Source organism: Micrasema longulum, unplaced genomic scaffold, assembly GCF_059751315.1.
Source record: "Micrasema longulum isolate JH-2025_06_02 unplaced genomic scaffold, ASM5975131v1 h1tg001664l, whole genome shotgun sequence".
Lineage (NCBI taxonomy): Eukaryota > Metazoa > Arthropoda > Insecta > Trichoptera > Brachycentridae > Micrasema > Micrasema longulum.
Window position 1 is genome coordinate 149,015 of NW_028278843.1, and position 8,191 is coordinate 157,205.

Consider the following 8,191-nt stretch of genomic DNA (forward strand, 5'->3'; position numbering starts at 1 on the left):
TGTGAATTATTTATAACCTTAATTATAACATATAAGCAAAAAAAATGATAACACAAGAAAAAAAAACGAGATTTTATAAAGCAATATATTAAAATTTAAGTATGTACATATACATATATTTTAATATTTGGGATTAACCGTATTGAATGTATCGATTTAAATTGATTTATATACTCATATTTGTTGTTCGATTATGGTATATATATATATATTTTGCATACTCAATTAAACTGAACTACACAAAAAAATATTAATGCTTAAAAAGTTGTATGGTAAATAAATATTTTATTTTTATTTTTTAAACATATACGGCAAACCCGATTTTTACAAAACTTACAATATAAACATATTTGGTTTAATTATTAAAAAAAAACATAACTCGAGAAGTATTTTTTTGATTTAGTTAAAGAGTAACATGAAAACGAACAAAAAAGTATTATAAATAAAAAAGTCAGCGTTCAAAGATGTAACAAAGAAAATATGTAAAGAGTTATATCAATACTAAGACAGGTTTTTGGTACCATGGTATATTTACGGATTTCGGATATGGAGGTCGGAGGTTTGAACACTCTTTCCACTGATTTTCCATTTTCTAATATGGGTTATTCATCACAAAAATAAGATTTTTTCAACGTTAAAATATTAAGGTAAACAACTTTTTATTCGTGAATTTATACACCGTCACCGACTCGCGAATCATAAATCCATGGTAATTTCAGAAAGTTTAGATGAAATTTTTTTTTTAGTCTTTAGTTACGTAACATGGTTACATGTGAAAAACCAATAGCTGTTATACTACTGAAATGTTTATATTAGAAAAAAAATACGTCAATTTTATATTCTTGATTTTTCACGAACCAACGTTCGCAAATAGTAGGCATTTATTTTTGTAGGTGTGGGTAGATCAAAAAGGTTCTATAGGATCCATTTGACACGTAGTGTGAGCACGTGGACTTAGAATATAAAAAGGACATAGGATCCGTGATAAAACTAGATTATTCTGTTCGCAAGACGGACGCTTTATTGTTTGAATTCAGAAAAAAGAACAACGAACCCCTTTTTCGAATATCATATTCCGTCAGACCATTTTTAAAGCATAAAATACGAGCATTTCATTTTGCAGAAATCACGGCAAATGTGAAATAAGGGTATTTTATCAAAATGTATATCGAATTTTCTAACGAAAGGGTCAAACATGAATAAATATTATAGTTCTTTTTATATGGAATAGAGTGAAGATAACATTTGACGAAATCAAAATCTACTTCAGGAATCGAGAAAATTAACCATGATGCCAATGGTTCATATTATAAGCTGCCCACCTTGTGGTTTAGTGTGCAGCGTATTTATCTACCGTGCAAGATGTCTTATGTTCTATTCCAGATATGACATAAAATATTAATTTAAAACTGTTATTTTTCACAGCAATACTTCATATTAAGCGGATTGGCAGATAAAACCAAATATTGAGATGTACTGCATTTTTTCTTAGGTTCATTTCAAGGTGTAGGTGAGGTTATGAAGATGATCACGATAAAAAATATTTATTTTAGTGCATTTTTTAATCTTACGTAATTTTGGTTTTTCTTGTTAATTGCGCTGTTTTTACGTAACGTGTTTTTCAGTTTTATACATTCAAATTTCTTTTGTACTTATAATAAATGTTATCATACTGTCGTGAAGACAAAACTGCTGGTAAAACTAAGACATGCTGCAATCAAATATACCAATTCAATTCCTTATGCACCCTTAAATGCTGATTAGGTAATAAAATGATAATTTAGTTCAATCTCCAATCTCCAATAAATCAAATTTGGTCCAAGTTGTGATTGTTAAAATTGATTATTGGTTGATGCAGCAAACTTCCGTCGTCATCACCAAAGTACTTTCGAAACGACCCAAATTTTTACCAGACACGGAGCTATGAGAAGTTATCTATATAGGTTTAAATTAAGGAATGATGACTATTGTCCATGCGATGATATTTCTTCACAGAGTATCAAACATCTGTTATTTCAGTGCCCATTTTTCAGTTTACAACGGCATGATCTTGAAGCTAAATGCAGGAAAAAAGGAATATTTGGAATATTGAAAGGTTTCAAACTTTTTACCAAGTTCTTTCTTGTACCATTATTTATATAATTACAAGTTTTAAACAATTATTTTTTTATACTTACCCACCCACACACACGCACTCTCTCCCTCATTCATTCCCACAGGCACATGTACCCCCTCTCTCATTCATTCACGCATACACATATTCACATACACATGAATACAAACGTCACACACATACAATTACGTAAAATCTTTTCTTATTATATTATGTGTCATTAGATTTACAGTTTATTTTTTGATTTGATCTAGTTTTGTAAATATATTTCTACTTATTTGGTTTGTGTAATAGCTGTAAAAATTCCAAATAAAAGAAAATAAAAATTAATAAATAAAATATTCATAACAGATATCCACACTGTTGTTAAAAGCAGTTATCACGCGCCATTGTTCTTGGACTTTGAACATCCCATTTCTAAGACAAACTCAAACGATTTTTTCCGAGTACCTTAGCTTTGTACATGACATGCACGGCTACTAAATACAGGGGTCCCAATATATATATATATTAATAAAAAAAAGATTATAAGAAAACAATGATTAATTGCATATGTAGGATTTTAGTTGTTGAGAGTTGGAGCTCCTACCCCAGTTAGATATTAACAGAAGACACCAGGTTGCTGTTTCGTGCGTATTTATTACATGGCAAATAAGATACAGCACTTGTTTATATAGCGCAAGCGTAGCGACGGTGATGAGTTGAAGAGACTGCATTTAAACTACATGCTAAAACTGACTGACTGCGTTGAGCTGAGTCTTCGGACTGGCTTAGTTGTCTGAAGTTGAACTGAACTGGACGTTGACTTCACCCTGTGGTATCTTTAAGTAGGGACGATGTTAATGTACTGCAGGACGATGCTCTCATTTTTCTGAGCAATACTGTTAGAGATGCATAAATTGTTGCATTGGGTTATATAGAAAACAATGACTTGCTTCATCGGTCGTTGCACTATAATTTCACGTAAAATTATTTAGCACGTGTGTGTCGTCGATCATGGACTATGAATCCCACACATACAATTTTGTTTACAGTGTGGTTCTCGTTTTTTGTTCCGAGCTTGAAATGCAATAGAACGTCAACGGATATATTTTATAAAAAAAAATACCTTATGTTTTTTTATTATACACACACGACTTTTGCTCAGAAAAAATATCTTTAATGGCCCCAAGAGCGTTTAATGTCCTGGATAAACATATTTAGTTCTTCAAAACGAAAGCTATTTTTGGGAGAAGTGTACAAGTTTGGATTTTGTCTAAGAGAAGAGACCGCAGAAGACTGCTGCGAAACATTACATATATTTAAATATATATATATCTAGTAGTATTTTTCTTTTGTAGTATTCTATAATAATATGCATGCTTTCACTTTCTATTTTGTTATATCCCAATTCCACACAGGGCTCTTGGCCTTATAGATTTAGGGATACGTTTTTTTTTTTTTTTTATAATTTGTATTTTTATTTGAATAAATAAATATTAAAAATGCAATTTCACAGAGAAATTTCATTTGCGGAACTCAACTATAAAATATTTATTTTCAGTAGTTTATAAAATTAAACATTTTAATGTTTCTTTAAAACATATTTGTATACAAGTTACATACGTAAATGTTTTGGTACACTTAACAATATTTTCTTACAGAAATACACATGTTCGATTTGAAAAATTCCTATCTATCTATCCTAGCTATCCATAGTAATCAGGACGGGCCTGAGTGGCTTAGGAATTCCTGTTTTACAAGTTTACAGTTACGTATAAAATATCCTTAATTTTAGTTTAAAAGAAGTACACAAATAAAGTGTAATTATTCGCAAATAGAACACAAAAAAAAACAATGAGTCTTAAAAAATAGTCGGCCTCGTGGTGTAGTGATCAGCGCGTTTGCCTATCATGCAAGAGGTGCCGGGTTCGATTTCCAACATGGTTTACATTAAATATTTATTTGAAAATGTGTTTTCACACGAGAATACTTCATAATCCCTGGACTAGTACCCGAAGTGTATGACTGATTATCTTACCATCATGTAACAAACAATGATCAAGATACACTGCGATTGGTGTACCGATGCAGTGCCCTATGCATTATAAGGCGTGAAAATAGAATGATGAAGAGGATAAGTAAAAAAAATGATTGAACGTTACTTCAGCAATATTTTGAATATGTTCAAATATTCAAAGACGATGGCTAAATCACGCCCCCTGAAGAGTTATAAAGATTGACTTATATCACAAAAGAGATAAGGAACATATTAAGAGAGTATGGCGATGCGTGAGCTGGTTCTCGGCAGTAGGTATATAAAATTTTGCAAATGTCACAGCGCAAATGGATGCAAGGAAATGGAGTGAATGGACTGACCTTTTTAGTTGATTTTCTTGTTTTCTCCAAACTTAGCTGAGGCGGCGATAAGGCGGAGCGAGCGGCGAAACTTCCAACCGAAACATGCACTTCGATCGCGGTCAAATCGGACACTGACCCCAGGTGGCAAAATCATCAACTCAATAGTTATTAGAACTATAAAGGTGCAAAAGGGACAGGATTCAAGTGGGCGAGAGAAAAGGAGACAGGCATAGGAATTTATTTACGCTGTGACACATTTTCAATCGGCCTAACCAGAGTATTTTAAGGTTTTAAAACATATATTAATGAACTTCTACTTTATCGTTTTGCTATCTTCGTAATTAAGATTAAGAACCTACATGAACAGAGGTTTGAGTAGAATTGGTAACAGTTACAGAGATCTGGATACCGCTTATCTGAACTAGCGAACTCAGGAACAACTGCAGATAAAAATAGATTGAAAGGAACAGAAATACGTTCATTAAGAAGATTGTGTGGTGTTTGATTGTGCAAGGAGCAATGTTACGTGATATTTAAACCTGCTTTGATGGAGAATTTGTTAGATTCAAATTTATGTTATTTCATAAAGTCAATTGAATGCATAATCATTATTTCCTTTTTCGCGTCCGGCAGTGGATTCAATTAAATAAAATTGCAAAAAAATAATTCAATTTTTATTATTATTACTTGCATGTTTTCTAATTTATATTTATATTGATTTTTTCTAATGTTATTATTATACTTTGAATTTATTAAGCATCATTTAATGAAATTAAAAAAAAAAAAACACTAAAAAAAAATAAGGTTCTTCCTAAACACAGGAATTTCCTAGCTAGTCGGGACCTGAAACAAATAAACTCTGTACATTTTAAATCTGTGAAATTCTTAATAAATAAAAAAATAAATAAATAAATTAGTAGAGAAAAGTCAGATGAATAACTAACTAAATAAAATAAACTAAATAACAACACATTTATAAATAATAATGAGGATAGGTAAAATTGAAAAATAAATATACCATTTAAAATATCAGGTTGTCATGTTTTGTTATTGTTTTTATTGATTGATTGACTGATTACTAATTATACGGCACAAGCGCTTTAAACAATTGACAGTATGAAAGATTTAGTTTTATAAAAATAAAAATCAACATGAAAACACGAATGTCAATAAAAGTAAGGTTGAAAATTACAAAGTATTTACGTAAGCACACAATAAAAAATTGCGCTACACAAAAAATGTTTTAAAACAGGTTGTAAAATTTTTGTACTTCGTTAGGCAGGCTACTAAAACCAAAAATAAATATATTTACAAATATAAAATGGATTATAGTAGTTGTTATGTTATAATAATAAATCATTATGAATATTGTTACTATTATTATTATAAATTAGACTTGCTTTTAGTTTCTTGTTCAGAAACAATAAAATATCGCAAATTAGAAACATCTGAAATACCAATATTTCACGTTTAACCTTCTTGTAACATATGATCGAGATATGCTGAATTTGATTTAACAATGTACAGCTTGCCCACCACATATCGCACACCGCATCTGAGAACATTAGTCTCATTGGCGGTGCCCACATACACGCAAAATCTGCTCGTTGTCAAACGAGAAAAACTGCCCGAAGGAGCCTTCTGAAATCTGGTAGCCTTAGCATCTTTGTGCTGAAAGAAAATAATCTAGAAGTACATAATATGTACTTCATTGGATTGAGAAGAGAGGGAAGTGACTTCTTCACTGACTGGGATTGAATAACAATGTACATTTTAATTTTTATTTTACAAATTATACGTACATTACAAGCTTAAATTTAAGGCATAGTAGGAGAATCCTGCTCTAAGAAACTCCTGAAAACTTGGGATAGATTAACAATCAGAGCGATGTTATTTCAGCATAGCGGCAGCCTTCCAGCAGGCATAAGCATCGGCAGGTTGGTTCCATATATTGGAATATGAAACAATCTATGCTGATGCAATCTTAGGTAATTATCAGAAACATAATAACTAATGCTCATCTCAGGGTAATCGACCGTACCACGCAACAATCAAATATAGGAACTGAACTCCCAGTACGATAATCGAATGCTACGTCTTACGACAGATCTGTAACACCCAAACAACTCATAATCACCACAACAGCCAGAAGCTTCCCATTTATTTTATATGATTGCTTAGTCCGTATGTCTCTACCAATATCTCTAGAAAACCACTCCGGAAATCGCCACCCACTAGTAGCCTGAGATTTTTTTTGGAAGCAGGAATCATACAGCTAGCCCACTAAATATAACATACAATATTGGAGGATTTATGTCTTCTAAGCGGTGTCCACAGACGTCCCACCTTCTACAATACAAAAAAATATTATACCGCTTCATTTATATCCGATATTTTATACCTGCATCGCGCCCCAGTGGATACCGTCCACGAGAGAGTACAGCCGGTCAAAGTCGCCTTTATGAAAGTTCCAGCTTCCCTGACAAACCGTACTCTCAGCAGGAAACTCTAGATCAACGGGGGTGATCAGTAATCAGATTGTAACAAAACTCAAGAGCTGGGTGATCATCCTCTTCTCTCGCAAGAGGTGATAATGACCGAAACACACTGTCAACCCTTCTACTGAATATCAAGTCCAAAGTTCCAAAAATATCTAGTACAAAAAATGAGGTCAGCCTGTATACTTTTAATATTTTTTGCTGATTGCAGGTTAAATTCCCCCCCAATACAATGGCACATTTGTTCCGAAATATCTCCAAACTGGAAAATAAAAAAATAACCAAAAAATACCTTGGCAAAGACAGCCGATAAATATTCGTCTCACTAGCCGGAGAAAAATAAAATACACCAATGAACGTAATATTGAGATCGGTCGGTTTTACCTAAAGATCTTCATTGAATGTTTTCAAAATATATTTTTTTTCTCTATTACTCACAGTAAATAAACAAACCCTTATCCTGCCTGTAGATACCACTGTAAAGTTACTATCAAATCGGCGGCCTCCGTGGTGTAGTGGTCAAGACGCTTGACTCACGCACGGAAGGTTCCGGGTTCGATTCCCGGTGAGAACACAAAAATTAAAAATGTGATTTTTCTCAAGCCTGGTTGTTCTGTAATGTAATTCACCACTGTAATTGGGCATCCTGGCCTGTTGTGGTGCAAAAAAAAATGTAATGAAATAATAATAATGTAATGTAATCAAACAGTTTAGAGTCGAAAACGCCATCATTTAACCAACTTTCGGGTTATGTTATGTTATGACGTCAAGGTCACTGGCCAAAACATTGTAAACTCGTGGATAAAAATCTTCGCGTTTCGTTTTCAGCCCGCGAACGTTCATGTAGTAAATATTCATTTTATCATCATTGCGAACTAGTCTTATGCACCATTGGGTGTGGATAGAAGTGTGAAAACTATGGTTTATTTATTAAATAAACCAGATAGAGTTCGAAAACTATTAAAGCGACCAAACATTCCGAAAGATCGGACGGTTGGCCAATCATAGCGATACCCGGATCAGAAACCAACGTGCGTTTGAATCGATTAAATTATTAATTCAAGTATCGAATACCAGTCATTTGAGTTATTCTGAACGATAAAGCTAAACAAATATTGGCCGTTAGTTCTACCATAAATAAATCTACCAGGGGCATATCTGTCGTGAATTAATGAATAGAAATGAATAGCAGAAATATGGTATGGATCGTTTGAATTTTGGGTCAAAAGACAAATGACAT